The sequence below is a fragment of the Pristiophorus japonicus genome, unplaced genomic scaffold (assembly GCF_044704955.1).
Source record: "Pristiophorus japonicus isolate sPriJap1 unplaced genomic scaffold, sPriJap1.hap1 HAP1_SCAFFOLD_375, whole genome shotgun sequence".
Taxonomy (NCBI): Eukaryota; Metazoa; Chordata; class Chondrichthyes; family Pristiophoridae; genus Pristiophorus; species Pristiophorus japonicus.
This window is the reverse complement of record NW_027253599.1, coordinates 535,239-556,778: the sequence shown is the minus strand read 5'-3', so window position 1 is coordinate 556,778 and position 21,540 is coordinate 535,239. Positions and strand designations below refer to the sequence as shown.

The 21,540-nt window shown below is 45.7% G+C and overlaps 1 pseudogene; it reads right to left on the bottom strand.

The window, feature by feature from the left end:
• Positions 1-3,169: 3,169 nt before the first annotated feature.
• LOC139250448 (zinc finger protein 585A-like) overlaps positions 3,170-21,540 on the bottom strand; it is a 198,149-nt pseudogene continuing 179,778 nt past the window's right edge.

Below are 21,540 nucleotides of genomic sequence, written 5' to 3'. Positions count from 1 at the left end.
GGTATTCTCCACCTACTTACAGGTCCTCTGGCACTCGGCGCAGTCAGCACGAGCTGTGGGGGGGGGGGGGCGGAGCCAGGTCCCGGCGCTGAAAACAGTGCCGGGACCTCTGCACATGCGCGCTACAGTCGGCACGCAAGTGCAGTAGCTCCAGGCGCCGAACTGTGTGGGAGGGGCCCGAAGCACGCAGCCCCTAGCCCTGGCTGAATGGCCTCAATGGGGCTGCGTGAATGAGGCTCCTCCCACGGCCAGCTCCTGCTCCCCGCCCGACCAGACCAGACACTCGCTCCCCGCCCCCCCGCCGACCAGACCCCCCCCCCCCCCCGCCGACCCGACACCCACTCCCCACCCCCCCACCCGCCGACCCGACACCCACCCCCCACCCCCCCGACCAGACACCCGCTCCCCCCCCCACCGCCGCCGACCAGACCTCGCCCCCCCTGCTCTCCCCCTCCCCCGCACTCCCTCTCTCTCTCTCTCTCTCTCTCTCCCCCCTCTCCCTTCTTTCTCTCTCTCCCCGCTCTCTCGCTCCCTCCCCCCCTCTCTCCCTCTCCCTCTCCCTCTCAGCGGCACGAACGGCTGCAGAATTCTCCCTGGCTGAAGCACTTTCACACAGGTAGGAAGATGGTTTATTTAATCTTTTCTTGGCTTATAAATGTTTATTCAGGTTGGATTTATTTGTAGAATATTTGTAGAAGTATAAATAAGGATTTATTGTCGAATTTAATGAGTTCCCTTCCCCCCCACCTCGTTCTGGACGCCTAATTTGTAACCTGCGCCTGATTTTTTAATGTGTAGAACGTTTTTTTCAGTTCGACAAAAATCTTCACTGGCTCCATTCTACTTTAGTTTGGAGTACATTTTCACTGTGGAAACTTTCAAATCAGGCGTCAGTGGCCGGACACGTCCCCTTTTGAAGAAAAAATTCTGTTCTAAACTAGAACTGTTCTACCTGACTAGAACTGCAGAAAAGAAAATGTGGAGAATTGCGATTTCTAAAATAGTCCGTTCTCTACCAGTTGCTCCTAAAAATCAGGCGCGAATCATGTGGAAACTTGGGCCCTAAGTGCCTTCACTGTCAATCCTCAGATTAGTAATTGGGACAGGTAGATGTGATATGAAATTTATTGCAGAAACATGTGCTGTGATAGATTTTGGGAGGAAAATAAAGGGAGGAAATGTATATTAAATGGTAAAACTTTCAATGGAGGAGAGGAGCAGAAAGATTTAGGATTGTAAGATTCTAGCTAATTCCTTGTCTTATTAAGGATCGAGAGTCTAGTGTTCGAACACAAGAAATAGGAGCAGGATTTGGCTCCTTGAGCCTCTCTGCCATTTAATAAGATCATAGTTGATCCAATATTCAGTTCCTAATAAATGGAATGACGCTGTCCGATCTTGATGCGATATTTGGTTTGATTCTAGCTAATACCATGTCTAATTAATTCGCAAGTTCGAGAGTCTAGTGTCAGCAACTTTAATACCTTATTAAGAAATGTAAGATGGGCAGATTCTGTCCTCCACCGTACCTTATACTGACCCATCAATCAGAGTAAACATGCAAGTCCCGCGTGTCTACAGTAACTGACACCAGGTCAGCCCGCTGGATGGAACCTCGGGCGCCCTGAGCTTGATCTCCGGTGTCTCCAGTCCCGACTGCCCCCTTACATCAGTCTCCCCTCACTTTTACGCCCTGCACTGATCCACCTCTGGCACCGGACTCTTCTTTGTCTTCTCTGCTGGGTTTGGGAAGGAAGTGAGGAAAAGACAGCTGGAACTTCTCTAATCTGTGATTTACAAGGACACTTTCCCTGGTTCCCAGCAGTTACTTTTCTTCAGTAATTTCCCTTTATTCCTGAACTCCCCTGCCTGCTGTTAGTTGTTATTTCTTATAGTTTCACAATTACAGGTATAAACGTCACACATTATAATCTAATCTATTGTGTTACTCACTCTGGTTTGAGCTTACATTGTGGTTACTAACAGACAAACCCTGTTCTTTCCCCTGATCTGATTTCAGATTCCAACAATGGGTTCAGTGAATGGAATGTCTGATCAGTGTTGCCATGGCGACCTGTCTGCAGTGAATCGATTGTTTGAGTTTCTAACTCAGACTAAACTTCTCTTTCCCATGATGCACATTTAAGTCAAAGTTAATGTATTTTAGCCAGGTCTAAAACTTACAAAAGGTTCAGTTACACAAATCTTTAAAAAGTAGGACAAGTTGATAAAGTGGTTAAAAAGCCCACGGGATCCTAGGTTTTATAAATAGGGGTGTGGAGTACAAAAGGGCAGAGGTCATGTAAACCTGCACAAATCATTGGTTAGGCTGCAGTTCCAATATTGTCAGGTTTTGGGGATCTTACACCAGGAAGGATGTCGAGACCATGGAGAGGGTGCAGAGAGATTCACTGAGATAATACGAGGGAAGAGAGGCTTTTGTTATCAGGGGAGATTAGAGAAACTGGGGCTCTTTTCATTAGAACAAAGGGTAACTGGAGATCTGAGGGAGGTGTTCAAAATTTGATCAGGTAAATGAGGATAAACTATTTCCACCAGTCGGTGAGTCTGTAACTCGAGGGCATCAAATGCAAATCATCACCAGACCCAGGGATGAACTATTGAGCACTCTGTACAACAATGTTCGGGACACTCACTGTCCCTCCGCATCTGCGTCCGGGGGAGAAACTGATGGGTTTCTATCTTTGGGTTAAATGATGTTCTTATCGAGGTGACGGATGTCAGCGCTGGGGAATGGGGTATTCTGAACACCAAGTGTCTGCCTGAAGCACTCTGCAGTCAGGTACAGCATGGGTTCGATACAGAGTAAAGTTCCCTCTACACTGTCCTATCAAACACTCTCGAGGCAGATTCAGCACAGGATTGCTGCACTGTCAGAGTTGCCATCTTTCAGATGAGTCATTCAATCGACGCCCCATCAGCCCTCAACCACCATCACTAAAACAGATTATCTGGCCAGTATCACATTGCTGTTTGTGGCAGCTTGATTCATTGGCTGTAAAACACTTTCGGGGATCCTGAGGTCGTGTGACATAAGGACATGTCTTTGTTCCATTTTTGGGCCTTTTCTCCTTCATTTAACAGTCGGTAACAGGATATTAATGAATCCCCTGTTATCTTGGAGAAATCAAGGAATCGACACACTGTGTTGAAATCAAATCCAATTTATTTGTCAGATATCCAGAAAATTAAACTCCAGCCCAGTTACAGCAGAAATAAAGCCCAACTGTCAGAATGAACACGGTTCAGTCCCGATGTGATTAACAGCAGAATCCAACCCCTGCAGTCAATTGTGAACTCGCTGGTGTCTCAGCAGGGTGAATGACCGAGTGAATCCCTTCCCACACTCTGAGCAGGTGAACGGTCTCTCCCCAGTGTGAGTGCGTTGGTGTCTCATCAGATGATTTCTGCTTTTAAAGGTCTTCTCAGTCAGAACATTTAAACGGTCTCTTATTGGTGTGAACAACTTGGTGTGTCAGCAGGCTGGATGAACAAGTGAATCCCTTCCTACACATGGAGCAGGTGAACGGCCTCTCCCCAGTGTGAACTCGCTGGTGTATCAGCAGGTTGGATGACTGAGTGAATCCCTTCCCACACACAGAGCAGGTGAACAGCCTCTCCCCAGTGTGAACTCGCTGGTGTCTCAGCAGGTTGGATGACTGAGTGAATCCCTTCCCACACTCTGAGCAGGTGAACGGTCTCTCCCCAGTGTGAACTCGCTGGTGTCTCAGCAGGTTGGGTGAACGAGTGAATCCCTTCCCACACACAGGGCAGGTGAACGGTCTCTCCCCAGTGTGAACTCGCTGGTGTCTCAGCAGGTTGGGTGACTGAGTGAATCCCTTCCCACACAGAGAGCAGGTGAACGGCCTCTCCCCAGTGTGACTGCGTCGATGAGCTTCCAGCTCAGATGGATAATCGAATCCCTTCCCACAGTCCCCACATTTCCACGGTTTCCCCATGGTGCAGGCGTCCCTCCAGGTTGGACGATCAGTTGAAGTCTCATCCACACACACAACACGTTTACAGTTTCTCTCCACTGTGAATGGTGCGATGTTTTCAGGCTGTGTAACTGGTTAAAGCTCTTTCCACAGTCAGTACACTGGAACATTCTCACTCGGTTGTGTGTCTCGGTGCTTTTCCAGTCAAACGGATGTTTGAAATCTTTTCCCACAGACAGAACAGACAAACATTTCTCCTTTCACAGTCAAAGGCCAATGATATTCAGGTCCTAATGAATCGAGGGACTTTGTCAGATCTTGATGTGATTTTTGGTTCGAGCTTCCTGTCTGCAAATCTCACCTTCTAATACCCTGTAAAAGGAGTTTACAAAAGTCAACATTGTAAGGACAGGATAGAAATTCAGAAGTGTCAATTCTAGTTTCTCTGGTACACAAAATCTGGTTTCCCCACAGCTGTAAATCCCTGTCACACACACTATCCCTATCCTCGTGCTGAAATCCAAACCCATTACATCATCGGCAACATTTTTTCCTTCTCGTTGAAGGTGCTGACTCTGGCTGGGTTCAGTTCTACACTCACTGGTTCCCCCCCCTCTCCCTCCCCTGAAGGTGCTGACTCTGGCTGGGTTCAGTTCGACACACACTGGTTCCCCTCCCTCTCCTCCCCTGAAGGTACTGTGTAGGGGGTTAGTGGGTCTGTCAGCTTGCCTTCCTGACCAGAGCGGTTGCGAGTCGCTCCCACTCCCTGGTTCTAAGCTTGGATTTATTAATCAGGGTGTGATAAAGTGCAGCAGACAACTGTTTTGTACAAAGAAGGTTTGGGTTTTATTCAAGAAAGCAAATAACACAAATACACTCCAATAAAATTGTAAAATCTTACAAAAGGTCCTAAACAATGGGGAATACTTTATTACAGGTAATAAACACTACAGAAATACCTCCCACTCACTCTCTAACTAGATCAAACTCTCGTGCTCCAGGGATTCATGCTCACCAGATCCTTTCCTTTGACAGCTAGGGTTGTTTTGCGGTTTCGGGGTTCTTTGGTTATATCCTGTTTGCCTTGCCGTACCCCGGACGTGGTAGAAGATCTCTGCTGCGTATTGAAAGCCAGTTGGGGCGAGTTCTTTTCTGATATCGCGATGTTTCTTCCTGCATTTTCTCGCTGTGTGCTCTCGATCTTGTTGTTCCGAAGTGCTTGGTCAGAAAAGTTCTTTCTGTGATGGTCAGAACAGAGAATAGTCCTCTTGGTACGATAGGCCCTCAATTAGACTCTGAGAGGCTCCTTAATCTTTGCGCCAAATCTAACATTTCTTTAGTTTAAGGTTTGCTTCCCAGCTTCAGGAAACTTGATTAAGAGTTTTAATCTGGTGTTGATAGACTTTTCTGAGTTGATGAACTCCCAGCTATTGTAAAAGTTAGTTTCTGGTGTCGAGTTGTCTGCCTGGGTCCCAGCTTTCTATGCAGGCTGGAAAGGTGATTAGCATTATACAAGTGTTGGATGGGTTCTGTGCTTGGACTAAAACTGTACTTCCTTGGATCGATTGTTGAAATGTAAATGTCTTCTAGGGGGCAGGTTGAGGGTAAACAGTTCCCCAGACAATTTGATTAGTTTCAATATCCCCAGACAGCTTGATTAGCTCCAAGATCCAAACTGGCTTTTCAGAGGTTGAACCCACCCCTGGTCTTGCAGCCCTTTTCTCAGACCCAACATGCACCTTTTTAAAATCCCAAACTTGGTTAAAACTCGTAGATTTCTTCCATGGGCATTAGGATCCCAAACTTTCTGCTTAATAGTCCCAAATCGAATTTCCTTTTCAGTGAGTCCAAACACTGGGGGGTTTCCACAAATTTTTGAATCTTACAGCTGCCTCTGGCTGGGTTCAGTTCTACATTCACTGGTTCCCCTCCCCTGACGGTACTGACTCTGGCTGGGTTCAGTTCTACACTCACTGGTTCCCCTCCCCTGAAGGTACTGACTCTGGCTGGGTTCAGTTCTACATTCACCGGTTCCCCTCCCTGAAGGTGCTGACTCTGGCTGGGTTCAGTTCTACATTCATTGGTTCGCCTCCCCTGAAGGTATTGACTCTGGCTGGGTTCAGTTCTACACTCACCAGTTTCTCTCCAATATGTGTCTTATGTGCCCAATCTCCATGTGTGAACCTCAACAGTGAGTGTCGACAGGCTATTCCACTGTCCTCACCTGATGCCTCACATGTGCATTTTCCAGCAGGGTCACTGGACCCTCCTCCCAATGGCTCAGTGGGTAAAGGTAACGCCCAGTGTGACTGAGTCACAGGAACAGGAGGGACCCAGGTTTAATCCTGTCTGCATATCCTCCCCCTTCTAATACCCTGTAAAGCTGTATACAAAAGTCACCATGGTAAGTCGGAACAGGAATAGGCCATTCAGCCCCTTGAGCCTGTTCCGCCATTCAATTAGATTGTGGCTGATCAGTATTTTAACTCTGTCTACCTGGCTTGATTCCATCACTCTTAATACCCTTGCCTAATAAAAATCTAGCGATCTCAGTTTTGGAATTTTCAATTGGCCCCCTGCCTCAGTTTTACATGGAACAGAGTTCCGGATTTCTTCCACCATTTAAGAACATAAGAAGTAGGGGAACGAGTTGGCCATACAGCCCCTCGAGCCTGCTCTGCCATTCAGTAAGATCAAGGCTGATCTTGTACTACAGCTCCACTTTCCCCGCACTTTCCACATGTACCTTGATTCCTTTAGTGTCTCAAAGTCTATCAATCTGAGCATCCACAGCCCTCTGGGGTCGAGATTGCCAAAGATTCATAATGAAGAAATTCTTCCTCATCCCAGTCTCGAAGCGCAAACAGTAGAAGGAGCGCACGACAACCCAAGCACCCCAACCACCATCTGCCCAGCTGTGGCAGAGACTTAGGTCCCGCATTGGACGCATCAGTCACCTGAGAACTCATTGGTGTGGAAGCAAGTCATCCTCGACTCCGAGGGACTGCCCAAGAAGGAGGAGGAGAAGGAATGGCCGACCCCGTATTCTGTGACCCCTGGTTCGAGACTCTCCAGCCAGGGGAAACAGCCAATCAGCATTTGTGTGAGGAAGTGCTTCCTGACATCACCCTGAACTGCCTAGCTTTAATTTTAAGGTTCTGTCCCCTTCACCAGATGAAATAGTTTCTCTCTATCGACCACATGCACTCCTTTAATCATCTTAAACACCTCAATTTGATCACCCCTTAATCTTCTATATTCAAGTGAATACAAGCCTAGTCTGTGCAATCGGTCCTCATTATTTACAAAAGTCATCACTGTATGCACAGGATAGAAATTCTGAACACAGTTTTAGTTTCTCTGGGACATTCTTTCCTCTCTTGCCCCTCCTCAGCTGTAGAATTAATCCCACTCCCCTGCTCTTGCCCCATAACCCTGCAAATCTTTCCAACTCTTTTGTAAGTTACTAGTGAATCTGCTTCCAACACCCTGACAGGCATTGTGTTCCAGGCCATAACCACTCACTGCTTAATTTGTCCTCTCATTTAGCATCGTTCTTTTGACAATCATCTGATTATGAACCCTTCTGACATTAAAAATTGTTTCTCCTGATTAAGAGGGTTGGTGGGCTGGAGGAGCTCAGAGAAAGGAAGGGGTGAGGCCTTGGAGGGATTTGACCAAGAGGAGGAGTATTTTAAAGGCTGAAGCCACCAGCCATCTACCCCAGTGCAGAATGTGACTCAGTACAAACAAGAAGGATTTTTGTTTAACTACTAAAGATGCATAATGAGGGGAAATCAATCTCTGTACCTTTAAACACCTAGTCCACTTGGCACTGAAGTGTCTGAAACTCATAATAGGAACTCCAGGGAAATAAAATACTGACAAATGTTAAACTGTTTGGTTGACAAAAGAAATCTCAATTTAACTTTTAAAAGATAAATTATTTAACAGGGGTTCACACTGACTCACCTGACTGGCTGACTCAGGATCCACCCCTCAAGCACTGCGATTGGTTGCAGAACACGCTGCTCCCTGGCCCTCCGGCCTCTGAGCTCTCTACCTGTTGGTTCCCAGGGCAATCAATCACCACTCGCCAACATTACGCTGCCAGATGAAGCCGAGAGGCTCAGAGGAAGAAATAAAATGAGGCCGTGAATCTAAGTTAAGAAATAAAATTAGAGAAGCATGAGTAAATTTATAAACTAAACTATTTAAAGTCAAATCAAGTAAATTGTTGCATTTCATATATTCCTTCTGGGCCAAGTGGGAAACAAGAGATGTGTGGGCTGTGCTGAGTGTCTGGTTACACAGCGTGTCCCTGGCTTTCCGCTCCAAGTGCATATGTTTCAGCTCACATCCAACTGACTGGATAAACCTCGCCCGTCTAAACCCCATCACACAAATAGCAGCATTTGATGTTTAGTTATGCTAAACCTTTATAAAACACTGGTTAGGCCTCAGCTGACACATTGTGTTCAATTCTGGGCACCACACTTTCAGAAGGATGTCTACACCTTAGAGAGGATGTAGAAGAGATTTAATAGAATGGTACGAAGGATGAGGGACTTCAGTTATGGGGAAATACTTGAGAAGCTGCAGTTATTCTCCTTGGAGCAGAAAAGGTTAAGAGGAGATTTGATAGAGTGTTCAAATTCATGAACGGTTTTAATAGACTAAATCAGGAGAAACACTTTCCAGTGGCAGAAGGGTCGGTAACCAGAGGACACAGAGTTCAGGTGATTAGCAAAAGAAGCAGAGGCGACATTGTGGATATCTGAACGGAATATATGGAATTAAGGACAGTAAAGTAAACGGGATATATGATAATGTATAAGCCATGGAAGAATAGCTGGGAGAATGTCAGATTGCAAATAGTGCAACATCAGCATATCTAACAGTCTTTCTCAAGGTTTCAAGTCACTAATCCTGCCAATAATATATAATTGTAACATGAAATACATCTGCAGAATTGCAAGGTCTCAGTTAATAGTCACACCATTAGATTGAAACATTTAGAGGCAATGCTTGAGCTTTCAAGAAGAACATCTCATATAGATTGACTAATGAGTGGCTGAGTTAGACTGTCAATCCATTTGTATTTTGTTATCTGATTTCAAAACTGTATAACTTAACGCTTTACGATGTAACTTCACCTATCCGTAGGGAGTGTGTACGCTCTATCCAGAGAGTATATCTTCTGTCTGATAGGTCTTACTGGCCGGTAATAAAGACTGCTTTGTTCAAAGCACAAGAGGTATTCGACTCAGTAATTTTACTGAACCAGATTGAGGTAAAAGAATCCAGGAATTTACATTTGGTGTCAGAAGTGGGATCTCAACGGACGACTGCCGAAAACTTGCGAATTAAGAGCCAGACTAGCCTTGGACGAGAAGAGGGGAAAATGGCCACTGGAGTGAGTATGATTTCAATACTGCTCCAGTTTCCCCCGGTTTCAAAAGCCTGAGGAAAGTTTAGCCACTCGCTGGTTCTCAGGTAGTGTCTGAACGAGATCCAGGACAATCTGGTGAATACCTTTCAAACTTAGAATAGGGATAGAGATAGGGAAATTGCGCGATGACGCAAACCAAGCGGCGACTTGGAAAGATAGGTGATAGTTAGAGCTAGATAGGGATAGATGATCAATCATGGATCCAAAAATTAATAGGAAAGAAAAGAGACTCTTGTGAATGTCTGTTTAAATGAGAAATGCTTCTGTGATTTTTGCTGTAAAAAAAGCCGGGGAGTTGTGGTTTGTTTTATCTCAAACAGAATGAAAGTTTGTTTTAACCCTTCGTAGTGTTGTCCTGTATGTGGGAAGTTTAAGAGTGTGAACCTTATTGAATTACGTATATTCGGATGTTAAGTTACGGAGCCAGGAAAGGCCCAAAGGATAGATTTGTTGAAAAAAAAAGAAAAAATGACATGGTCCCGGTGGTTTAAAAAAAAAGAAAAACTTGTTGAAAGAAAACATTCAGAGAAGGCACAGCAAAACAACTGAGATGGATTCAAAAGGATTTAAAAAAAAAAATTATATTAAATAACACGACCTTGAGGCTGGAACAATTGAGATAACGAAAAGCAGTCCACAGCCTACGTGCCAGACTTCTCTCTAGTTATAAAAAAAGTAACGTACTAAATAGGTGCCGAAAGAAAAAAAAATGTTCTGAGATTTTAAATTATGAAAAAAATAAATCACTCCTGTCCAGTTGGCAGAAAAACTCCATTAAATTAGGGCTTTCATTGACTGATTGAATTTAAACTGCGCAGTAACGCGAAAGGATAGGGAAATTTGGAGACTGAAAGAAATTAATTGAGGCTCATAAGAAATCAAAATTAGAAAATTAGGCTCACAGGGAATAAAATGGGGATTTAAATAGAGGATAGGTGTTCAACTCAGGTACGACGTCGACCTTGAATATCACTTGGCCCGTCTAGGCTCTGATTGAATTTAAAAAAAAACCCGCAGCAACTCGGAAGGTAGGGCCGACGCGAACGCGCAGCGGTGCAGACGCACAAACAATGCGAGACGCGCAGCGGCGCGAGCATGCGGCCGAGAGGAGAAGGGCCAAAGCGAACGCGCAGTGACGTAGACGCGCAATGACGTAGACGCGCAGTAACGTAAACGCGTAGTGACGCAGAGGCGCAGCAATGCGAATCGCGAAAGTCAGTGCAAATGGCAGTAAGTCTTTGTAAGTCTTAAGTGTTTAGTTTTAAGTATTGAAATCGCGCGGCGACGCGGGTAAGTGTTAGAAGTCCTTGTTTATCTTTTAAAGTTTAAAGTATCTTAACTCGCGCGGCGACGCGAGCCACGGGTCGACGCGGATTGCGCGGTGACGTGGTAGTTTAGTATTGAAATCGCGCGGCAACACGGGTAAGTGTTAGCATTCGTAAAGTTTGGTTATTTGGAGTTAGTTAAAGTCAGTGTTAGTTTCTGTAAAGTCTGTGTCTATTTTTAAGTTTGTTTAAATTGCATGACGACACGAACGCGTAGCGACACAGTAATATGAGGAGCAGTGTGAAAATGGGTAATCAGTTGGATAAAACCACGGATGCGGATACTCCGCTACAAAAGCTATGTGAGGAATTCCCTGAAAGAGCTGAAGACTTTAGAAAATTATCAGGAGCCCTGAACAAATTATTAGGGGATGACCAGTGGCCTCTAGGTGACACTAGAAGCGTAGAGGTAAAAAAAAAAAGCACAGGGATTAATTTGGGGAAGGGGACGAGGAAAAGGGGATAAAAAAAATGTAATTGCAACCTGGCGACATTATTGTCAGAAATTAAAAGATGCATCACTTCTATCGAGTTGGCAAACAAATGCTATTAAATTAGGACTTGCATTGACAGAGGGAACACATGTTAAAACTGTAGACGTCTTTAAAAAAAAAAAGAGAATGTGCGCACGAGAAACTTGCTGAGAAAGGTATTGATCAACTACAAGTTAAAATGGCTGGCTTTGTGTTAACCGAGGCTGATGATGAAATTGATGAGTGGCCACTGACTCAGCGCCCAACGGCGCCTCCCGCACCCTCTGGCCTCTTGCTCCAGTCCTCTTCCCAACACCCTCCACCTAACACTCCGGTAAGAAGAGTTAGGAACAACCACATATCACCAAAGCAACAAACCCAAACTGACTCCTCATCCTCTGATAGCGATTCGGATCCCCAGTTCACAGGCAATATAGCCGAAAGGACCAGATCTCACACTCGAAAGGGCAGAACTATATCTCAACATCACAAACAGTCCCGTAAATCTTCTAGTCAACCTACCAGTCCAAGTTGTGAAAGACATAGCAAACACCCCCGCCGATCGAGACGCAGAACTGTCAAGCAGTCAGACAGCTCTGAAACATCCTCCGGCCTAGAAATGATTTCCAAGATCCCAAAGTCCCGACACCAATTCCCTGTCAGACCAATGCCAAACCCTGATGCACAACAAGCTGCAGACCACCTCTCTATAGATGTCTGTGACCTTCAAACAACTATTTGATTGCTCACACTATCTGGACAGATGGAAAGGGCAGTTAGATATTATTGGCAGGAAAAGAAAGGGGAGGGGGGAGGTGCGCCCCCAACCCGGGTCAAGACTGAATACGTGACTAGAAAGGAAGAGCCATCTCGGGAGGAAGGATCAATAGAACCGTAGTGTGGCATACAGGATTGGATGGATAAGCAAGGATACGGTTATACTAAACAACCAAACGGCCCGAGCCCTGCTAATAAACCTCCCTATTGTCCCCGGCATGGTATGGGAAGAGGCCGGGACTGGGTAAGAGGAATTGACTGTTTTAATTGTGGGCAGGAAGGACATTGGAATAAAAATTGCCCCTACCGTCAGCATGGAAAAGGAAGAGGAGGGGGGCAAGGGGGGAGAGGAGGATCTTACACTAACTTCTCCCAGAAACAACCCCTTTGGTCAATTGTCCCCCGATTGACTACGCAGCTTGATTGTGCAGGGATCCTCCCCGGACGACGAACCCATTCTGAATGAGTGGCAACCCTTTTTGATAGATACGGGAGCCTTCATGTCTTCTGTACAATCAAAGCTTAAACTCCCTGCCTCTACTGAAACACAGGAACTTTCAGGATTCCTGGGACAAATCTCGACATTCCCAGTGTCAGAACCGGTTAAAATGGGTTACCAGAAAGAATCGGTGGAACATCGAGTTGTTATCACAACCAATCTGGACTGTAACTTGATGGCTAGAGACCTCCTTTGCAAATTCCAGTTGCATTTGGAGTATAGAGATTATTGTAAAACAGGAAACCCTTAAGCGGCAGTATTATGCCACTAGAACCCCTCAGTGGTGGTCTCTGGACCTGCCGCAGGCACCCTATCACGTGACCCTAGCATACGATCCCAGTGGAAAGAATCAGGACCTGCAGAACTTTTATCAGGATCACGAAGGGGAAGTGAAGGGAATTCTATTAAGGGCTAGAGTGACTGGACTGGAAAGAGAGGCAGATTTTGTGGAAGTGGATAAGAATCTGTGGAAACAGCCCCTAACAATGGCACCGCATATTGCTCGTGAAGTATTAGCCCCTCACCATGCTAAATATTTGGGAGTTAAGGTACGCAAGGCCATAGATGAGGCTGACCCTACGAGCCGGGATATGCAAATCGTAAAACATGGCCGAACAGTCCAATTTCATGGGGACCCCGAGAAGGTCTTAAGGACTCTGCAGCATCATACTGGCTCCGGCATACCTGACTATGTGGATCCTCATGTGTGGGCAGAGAACCCCTCCCAAGTGGGTTATACTCCCATTAATTGAGATCCCAGTGCAGGGCAATGTGGACTGGCCCTCTATCCGACAGAACCCACTGAAATCACAGGCAATCCTAAACTGACCTTTCGGCACTGTACTGCAATTAATCCGGCCTGTTTTCTTACTGAGCCACCCCAAGATGAGGAAGAACCCAGTCATGATTGCTTATCTTTAATTTAAGAGGCCACATCAGTCAGGGAAGATTTAGTTGATGGAAGATCCAGACTGTATTCTTACTGAGCCACCCCAAGATGAGGAAGAACCCAGTCATGATTGTTTATGTATGTTGACGGAAGTACTTCTATTAATCCAGAAGATACACGAATCTCAGGATACGCCATAGTAAACCAGGAGAATCAGGTCTTGGAATCTGCTGCTTTGAAACCGCCTATTCTGCTCAACAAGCTGAACTATTCGCCCTCACCCGAGCCTGTATCTTGGCCAAAGATCTCAAAGTCAATATCTATACCGACTCTAGGTATGCCTTTGGGGTGGCCCATGATTTCGGACAATTATGGAAAAATAGGGGATTCCTAACCTCACAGGGGAATGAGATATCTCATAAACAGTTAGTATCTGATTTGTTGCAAGCCCTCATGTTCCCCAAACGCATTGCCATTGTCAAATGTACCGCCCATACTACCGGAAATTCTCTGGTTGATATAGGGAATCGTTGTCCTGACCAAGAGGCCAAACAGGCCTCTCGTGACAAACAGATGGTAGTGCCCAAAATTATGAGTCAGACTAAAAATCCTGCGAAGGATAAGTTAGCCTCGGAAAAACCAATGCCAACCATCCAAGATGTTATAAAAGCACAGGAGGACGCTCCTGAAAAAGATAAACTGTTGTGGAAATATTATGCATGTACTTATGACAATGTTTCTAAACTCTGGACCACTCCCGCGGAACAGACTTGCATGTCTGACGAGTTGGCCTCATGGGTTATAGAATGTCTGCATTTTGCTACTCATTGTGGAGCAAGGACCACGAGTGACACACTTTTGGCTACTTGGTGGCACCCTAAACTCCAGGCGCTCACCCAGAATATCAGTAGTCATTGCATGGTTGGCCAGCAACATAATCCAGGGAAGGGAGTCCCCTGTGATTGGGGTAAAATGCCCCTACCCGAAGGTCCCTTTGAGACATTTCAGTTGGACTACATTGAGTTGCAAAAAGTTCAGTGTTACAAATATGTGTTAGTAATAGTAGATGTGTTTAGCAGATGGATTGAAGCCTACCCTAACCTGGACAATAAGACTCAGACTGTTGTTAAGGTGTTAATGAGGGAAATTGTTCCTAGATATGAGATCTCAGCTAGACTGATGACCACCTATGTTCTTTCTCTGACTCAGGCTCTGCGACTAGTTCACAACCAGGTTCAAGATGCTCACCTTGACCTCCCAGTTTTACCCGAATTGTCCCTCGTGGCACCAGGGAAGTATGGATTCGGAAGGGATTAGAGCCACAATGGGAGGGGCCTTTTTAGATGTCACTCACTACCCCCACTGCAGCCAAGGTTGAGGGGAAAAGTGCCTGGGTTCACCTGCACCACTGCAAGCTCATCACCATTTAAACAAATTTTGCTGGTTAGTCTAATTCCTGTTTCTGTTCCAGATCTCCTCTTCCCCATAGCTGAACAAGGCAGTTGAAGGAGGATCAGATTGAACTCTTACCTGTCAGACAGCCAAATAAACTGACGGAGACCTGAAGAAGGGAAACGGGAAAACAGAACTCTTTTTATCAGCTAAATAATTGGACTATTTATAAGATGAGACTGTGTCTGTATGCCACTGTCTGCATAATAGTGTTGATATGACAGTTTTGGTGCACGGGAAGGAAGACAAAGGCGAGAGCTCCATGTAAACACCTTTTTGTATATGTCTTACGTTTATGCGGAAAAAGGGCACTTCACTAGATGCTGGGTGTGTTCACATATCCCTATACATTCCAAAGGGGGAATTCCTTTGCGCACCGTTCCCCTGACCCTAACTGAGACTGTTAGATGGATTCAAAGAAACGATATTGGAACAGGTAGCTAACCGCACTGCTCAGGCTCTGGAGGGCATCACAGCTGAAATGGTAGCGATAAGGACCGTAGCAAAACCGAATGGCCCTCGATTACCTGTTAGCTGAGAAAGGGGGAACGTGTGCCCTGATAGGATCTGAATGTTGCACTTACATTCCTGATAGTTCAGAAAACATAACCCACCTTGCCGATCACATAAGGAGGGAGGTGAAAAAGTTATCCACACCAGCAAAAGAACTTAGCAGGTTTGATTGGTTTCTGGGTGGATCTTGGAGATCCTATCTAATACATGGGGCAATTGTTCTCATCGTAATAATAATTACCTGCTGTTTGATTGTTGGTTGCCTTAACCTCTGCTGTAAAGTAATGACAAGGTTAGCAGACCCTCTTGTGGTCAAAGGTTCCCGGGTTATGATCCAACAAACTAGAGAACTACTCAACAATGCAATACTCATAGAATGATCCTAAATGTTATCATAGAATGATAAAAGGGGGGATGTGGATATCTGAATGGAATATATGGAATTAAGGACAGTAAAGTAAACGGTATATATGAAAATGTATAAGCCATGGAAGAATAGCTGGGAGAATGTCAGATTGCAAATAGTGCAACATCAGCATAGCTAACAGTCTTTCTCAAGGTTTCAAGTCACTAATCCTGCCAATAATATATAATTGTAACATGAAATACATCTGCAGAATTGCAAGGTCTCAGTTAATAGTCACACCATTAGATTGAAACATTTAGAGGCAATGCTTGAGCTTTCAAGAAGAACATCTCATATAGATTGACTAATGAGTGGCTGAGTTAGACTGTCAATCCATTTGTATTTTGTTATCTGATTTCAAAACTGTATAACTGTTAACGCTTTACGATGTAACTTCACCTATCCGTAGGGAGTGTGTACGCTCTATCCAGAGAGTATATCTTCTGTCTGATAGGTCTTACTGGCCGGTAATAAAGACTGCTTTGTTCAAAACACAAGAGGTATTCGACTCAGTAATTTTACTGAACCAGATTGAGGTAAAAGAATCCAGGAATTTACAACATGAGGGAACATTTTATAAGCAGCGAGTTGTTGCAATCTGGAATGCACTGCCTGATAGGGTGGTGGAAGCAGATTCAATAGTAGCTTTCAAAAGTGAATTGGATAAATACTAAAGGGACAATATTTGCAGAGTTATGGGGAAAGAGCAGGGGAGTGGAACTAGCTGGATAGCTCTACCATAGAGTCAGCACAGGTACGATGGGCCGAACGGCCTCCTCCTATGTTGTTTCATTCTATGAAACTGACCCCCCGGACGATCTTACCCAGAACGCAGCGACCACATATCCCCAGCATAACCAAGACCGCCTATTTCCACCTCCGTAACATCGCCCGTCTCCACCCCTGCCTCAGTTCATCCTCTGCTGAAACCCTCATCCATTCCTCGGTTCACTCAGCATCAGTGTCGCACATACCTTGGGAGTGTTTGATGGGACAGTGTAGAGGTAGTTTTACTCTGTATCTAACCCGTGCTGTACCTGCCCTGGGAGTGTTTGATGGGACAGTGTAGAGGGAGCTTTACTCTGTATCGACCCCGTGCTGTACCTGCCCTGGGAGCGTTTCATAGAATCATAGAAATTTACAGCACAGCTAGAGGCCATTTCGGCGCATCGTATCCGTGCCGGCCGACAAAGAGTTATCCAGCCGAATCCCACTTTCCAGCTCTTGGTCCGTAGCCCTGTAGGTTTCAGCACTTCAAGTACACATCGAAGTATTTTTTTTAAATGTGACGAGGCTTGCTGCTTCTACCACCCTTTCAGACAGTGAGTTACAGACCCCTATCTCTCTCTGGGTGAAGAAATTTGCCCTCATATCTCTTCTAAATTACTTTAAATCTATGTCCCCTGATTGTTGACCCCTCCGCCAAAGGAAACAGGGCCTTCCTATCCATTCTATACAGGCCCTCAACCAGGTCTCACCTCAGCCTCCTCTGTCTCAAAGAAAACAGACCCAGCATCGACTATCTTTCCTCATAGCCAAAATTCTTGTACATCTCCTCTGCACCCGTTCCAGTGCAATCACATCTTTCCTGTAATCTGGTGACCAGAACTGCACACAATACTCCAGCTGCAGCCTGACCAGCCTGAAATGTTTTATACATTTCAAGCATAACATCCTTGCTCTTGTATTCCATGCCTCGACTAATAAAGGCAAGTATTCCATATGCCTTCTGAACAATCTTATCTACCTGGCCTGCTACCTTCAGGGATCTGTGGACCTGCACTCCAAAGTCCCTTTGTTCCTCTACACTTTTCAGTGTCGTACCATTTAATGTGTATTCCCTTACCTTGTTAGCCCCAAATGCAGTACCTCACACTTATCCGGATTGAATTCCATTTGCCACTGTTCTGCCCACCTGACCAGTACATTGATATCTCCCTGCAGTCCGCAGCTTTCTTATTCATTATCAACCACACAGCCTATTTTAGTGTCATACGCAATTTCTTACTCATACCCCCAACATTCAATTCCAAGTCATAGATATGTACCAGAAAAAGCAAGGGATACAGCACTGAGCCCTGTGGAACCCTATTGGATACAGCCTTCCAGTCACAAAAACACCCATCAAACATTACTCTTTGATTTCTGCCTCTGAGCCAATTTTAGATCCAACTTGCCACTTTGCCCTGCATCTCGTGGGCTTTTACTTTCGTGACCAGTCTGCCATGTGGAAAATTGGCCAGGACACTAGCGATAACCCCCCTGCTCTTCTTCGAAATAGTGCCATGGGATATTTTACGTCAACCTGAGAGATCAGACGGGAGCTACGTTTAACCTCATCCCAAAAGACAGTGTTTGATGAGATGCTGATGAATTGAGTAACTCTGTCAGATCTTGATAATGTTTGGTCTGAGTCTCTTGTTCTCCAAAGCTGTAAATCCCCATCGCACACACTCTCCCTCCTCCCTGTGCAGAAATCCAAACCCATCGCACCATCTCCAACTATATTTCCTCCATGAAAGCACTGACTCTGGCTGGATTCAGTTCTTCATTCACTGCTTCCCCTCCCTCTCCACCCCTGAAGGTGCTGACTCTGGCTGGGTTCAGTTCTACACTCACTGCTTCTCCTCCCTCTCCACCCCTGAAGGTGCTGACTCTGTCTGGGAGTGTTTGATGGGACATTGTAGAGGGAGCTTTACTCTGTATTTCATCTGTGCTGTACCTGCCCTGGGAGTATGTGATAGGACATCATAGAAGTTTACAGCATGGAAGCAGGCCATTTCGGCCCTTTCTATACATGCCGGCCGACCAAGAGCTATCCAGCAAAATCCCATTTTCCAGCTCTTATGTAGTCCTCCAGGTTACGGCATTTCAAGTGCACATCCAAATATTTTTTAAATGTGGTGAGGCTTTCTGCCTCTACCACCCTTTCAGCAGTGAGCTCCAGACCCTCACCACTCTCTGGGTAAAGAAATTTGCCCTCCTATCTCCTCTAAACCTTCTACCAATTACTTTAAATCTATGTCCCCTGGTTGTTGACCCCTCTGCCAAGGGAAACAGGGCCTTCCTATCCACTCTATCCAGGCCCCTCATAATCTTATACGCCTCAATCAGGTCTTCCCTCAGCCTCCTCTCTTCCAAAGAAAACTGACCCAGTAACTCTAATCTCTCCTCATAGCCAAAATTCTCCAGTCCAGGTAACATTCTTGTAAATCTTCTCTGCACCCATTCCAGTACAATCAATCTTTCCTGTAACGTGGTGACCAGAACAGCACTAACCAGTGTTTTATACAGTTCAAGCATAACACCTCCTTGCTCTTGTATTCCATGCCACGACTAATAAAGATAAGCATTCCGTATGCCTTCTTAACCACCTTATCAACCTGGCCTGCTACCTTCAGGGATCTATGAACCTGCACTCCAAGGTCCCTTTGTTCCTCTACACTTTTCAGTGTCCTACCATTTAATGTGTTAGCCCTCCCCAAATGCACTACCTCACACTTATCCAGATTGAATTCCATTTGCCACTGTTCTGCCCAGCTGACCAGTACATTGATATCTTTCAGCAGTCTGCAGCTTTTTTCTTCATTATCAACCACGCAGCCTATTTTAGTGTCATCTGCAACTTCTTAATCATTGTGGCTGGGATCAGTGCTCGCCTGAAGGTGCTGACTCTGTCTGTTCAAAAGTGAAACTGTTCTACCTGACTAGAACTGCAGAAAACTTAAATGTGGAGAATTCCGATTTCTAAGATACTCCGTTCTCCACCAGTTTCTCTTAAAAATCAGGAGCAAATCATGTGGAAACTTGGGGCCAGGGAGTGGCTCTTTCAGTGAGTTGGACCTCTTTATACACTCTGACCCTCCCTAAATCTGTAATATCTCCCTGTTTTGGTGATGGGCTCTCCCTGACCACTCACCATTTCACCTTCTGAGACAGATGCTCCCAGACTGTCACCATTTCAGGGAACCATACAGCACAGAAGGAGACCAATCGGTCCATCAAGCCTGTCCAACTCACTGAAAGAGCCACTCCCTGGCCCCAAGTTTCCACATGATTTGCTCCTGATTTTTAGGAGCAACTGGTGGAGAACGGAGTATCTTAGAAATCAGAATTCTCCACATTTAAGTTTTCTGCAGTTCTAGTCAGGTAGAACAGTTTCACTTTTGAACAGATTTTTTTTTTCCAAAAGGGGGCATGTCTGGCCACTGACACCTGATTTGAAAGTTTCCACAGTGAAAACGTACTCCAAACTAACTTAGAATGGAGCAAGTGAAGATTTTTGTAGGCTTGAAAAAAACCTTGTCTACACATTAAAAAATCAGGCGCAGGTTCCAAATTAGGCGTCGGGAACGAGGTGGGGGGGGGGGGGGGGAAGGGAAGTCATTAAATTCTACAATAAATCCTTAGTTATACTTATACAAATATTATACAAATAAATCCAACCTGAATAAAAATTTATAAGCAAAGAAAAGATTAAATAAACCATGTTCCTACCTGTGTGAAAGTGCTTCAGGCAGGCCTTTCAGGCAGCGGTTTGCCGTCAGGCCTGACCGACAGCAGGGGGAGGGAGGGAGAAAACCTCAGTACTTGAGGCAGCCGTTTGCTGTCGGGCCCGACCGACGGTTTGTGGGGGGGTGGGGGGGGAGAAAGCTGCAAGAAGCCTCAGTACTTGAGGCAGCCGCTTGCCGTCGGGCCCGACGGACGGCAGGGGGAGAAAGCTGCAAGAAGCCTCAGTGCTGATCATGGAAGGGCAATGTGGTTTTATTAAAAAAATTTAAAAATTTAACAGCTACAAAGAATTTGAATAGTCTCAAATAAGTGCATGTGTCCCGTTTATCACAGTCTATCTTTAATTACAGAATGCACTCCCTCACCCTCACACACAGAAATATCAAGAAAATTAAAATACAAGCCTTTGCAAGGGTTCAGTAAACAAATTTTCACTTTTTCTGCAGCATTTTTTAAAATGGCCGAGTGCCAATGTTAACTTCAGACTGCGCGTGCGCGAACGCTCCAACGCGCAGGGTTGACGGCATGAAAAAAACTCAGTTAAATTCTACCCGCCCCCTCCTACTTACAAAATCTGCACAAGTGGTAGGCTCCGCCCCCTGTGCGCCACACCAAGCAGACATCGAGCTGCAAAGCGCTCGAGAATAGCACAGTTTTTTTTCAGGCGCCGTTTTCGGCGCGAAAAACGGGCGCCCAGCTCGGAAGGGTGCCTGTTTTTCCACGTGTGGAAACTTGGGACCCCTGCACCTACCCCAAAACACTGGAACATTTTCCCTTCGAAGCATTGATCATTTTGAAAGTTATTATTGATGAACTTTTCAAAGTGTGGAGCCCAGAATGGAGCCCAACCCTCAATATCTGAGGTGTAACTAGTGACTGATAAAGGTTGACCATAATGAGCTTGTTGTTGTATCCATACTGCTATTAATACTGTAACAGATTGATCAGCTGACCCTGCCCCTCACAGATTTGTGGTCACCTTTAAATTGGACCATTTGGTTTAGAAAGCCTCCCATTTTTCTTCCTTCCAGAATACATTGAGTGTGGGTGTCCCTGGGAGCCTGAGGCCCTGTCCCCGCGGGCGGGACAAACCCGGGCTCAGCCTCTGGCCTGTTATTGGGCCCTGGGCCCTACACCAGGGGTTTATGAAGCTCACCAGCCCCACTCGCGGCTCCAATTCCTGCCCCGCGCCGACAACCCACCGTCTCGTGTCCCACATCATCCGGGCTCCACCAACTGTCGCCGCCCGCGCATGCTCAGTGCGGGAGATCCGGGCTCAGCCG